Below are 1,714 nucleotides of genomic sequence, written 5' to 3'. Positions count from 1 at the left end.
GGTGACACGTCCTCGGACGAATCACCTGGCGTAGGGCTGAGTCTCAACAGATCGCAGCACGACGCTGCTCTACCGAGCACAACACCCCGCCAGGAACGTAAGTCGTCTACAGACTATTCCGAGCCCCGACATCGAACTGAGTCATATCAGAAACTTCGGCGCCGTGGTGCACGTGTTAAGACCGCTCGCACCGATCGCCGCGTTCCAAATAGGGCTTCGACGTCGCACCTTACGAGTAAAGCGCGACTAGTAAAGTCACATTGTTTGGAGCCTCCCGACTCTCGGGGCTCCACAGTGAGCGTATCCTTGCCGGATTCGGCTAGGCTGGCTTCGGCCTTAGAGGCGTTCAGGCATAATCCCGCGGATGGTAGCTTCGCACCACCGGCCGCTCGGCCGAGTGCATGAACCAAATGTCCGAAACTGCGGTTCCTCTCGTACTGAGCAGTATTACTATCGCAACGACGAGCCATCAGTAGGGTAAAACTAACCTGTCTCACGACGGTCTAAACCCAGCTCACGTTCCCTTTTGATGGGTGAACAATCCAACGCTTGGCGAATTTTGCTTCGCAATGATAGGAAGGGCCGACATCGAAGGATCAAAAAGCAACGTCGCTATGAACGCTTGGCCGCCACAAGCCAGTTATCCCTATGGTAACTTTTCTGGCACCTCTTGCTAAAAACTCTTTATACTAAAGGATCGATAGGCCGTGCTTTCGCAGTCCCTATGCGTACTGAACATCTGGATCAAGCCAGCTTTTGCCCTTTTGCTCCACGCGAGGTTTCTGTCCTCGCTGAGCTGGCCTTAGGACACCTGCGTTATTCTTTGACAGATGTACCGCCCCAGTCAAACTCCCCGCCTGGCAGTGTCCTCGAACCGGATCACGCGGGAGTTGTATGGCGACGAGCGTTGCCGCCACGCCGCCACTCTGCACGCTTGGAACGAAACACCGTACGCCCGTCGATTGTTATCGACCACGCACCGCTTCCGCCCAACCGAGTAAGTAATGAAACAATGAAAGTAGTGGTTTTTCAGCGACGACCGCGAACGATCTCCCACTTATGCTACACCTCTCATGTCTCCTTACAATGCCAGACTAGAGTCAAGCTCAACAGGGTCTTCTTTCCCCGCTGATTCTCCCAAGCCCGTTCCCTTGGCTGTGGTTTCGCTAGATAGTAGATAGGGACAAACCCACCTTCCACCCATGGACCCACCAGCATCTTGCTATATGGTCCGAAACATGGGAAGTGTCGGCCAACAAAAGCCGATCCACCTCTTGACTCCCTTACAAATATTTCTGTTCCAGTCCCAGGGCCAGATAAGCCCTCTCCCTACCATGTAGGGCGGCCTGCATCCAGCCGCTATTGCGGAAACGCCACGCCACGTTACTTCGTCGCCTGCTCCACTATTTCTCTTATCCTCCCTCCATCTCCAGCTCTCTCCTCCTCTTGTGCCAGCCGTGCGCAAAATTACGGAAACACCTGAAGTTCGCCTCACAGGAGACGAAATCGGGGTAGTAAATCGGTCCTGCTTCCTCCCGAATGATCCCATCCATCATCTGTAGCCGTAGCTCCCTATAGAGGGGACACACAAACAAGACATGCTCCATACTCTCATCGCCCTCACCGCAGAAGCACTCGCTGTCCTCGCACAACCTCATATCATACAATCTTTTCTTAAAACACCCGTGACCTGTCAGCATCTGGGAGACCTCGT

At 54.0% G+C, this 1,714-nt stretch overlaps 1 pseudogene; it reads right to left on the bottom strand.

The window, feature by feature from the left end:
* Positions 1-18: 18 nt before the first annotated feature.
* Positions 19-1,199, bottom strand: LOC146534959 (large subunit ribosomal RNA; annotated as a pseudogene).
* Between the last annotated feature and the right edge of the window lie 515 nt (positions 1,200-1,714).

This window comes from Heliconius melpomene, chromosome 11 (assembly GCF_056956725.1).
Source record: "Heliconius melpomene rosina isolate 202511_hmr_F chromosome 11, ASM5695672v1, whole genome shotgun sequence".
Classification (NCBI taxonomy): Eukaryota; Metazoa; Arthropoda; class Insecta; order Lepidoptera; family Nymphalidae; genus Heliconius; species Heliconius melpomene.
The sequence above is the reverse complement of the archived record's forward strand: the minus strand, read 5'-3'. Positions and strand labels throughout refer to the sequence as shown.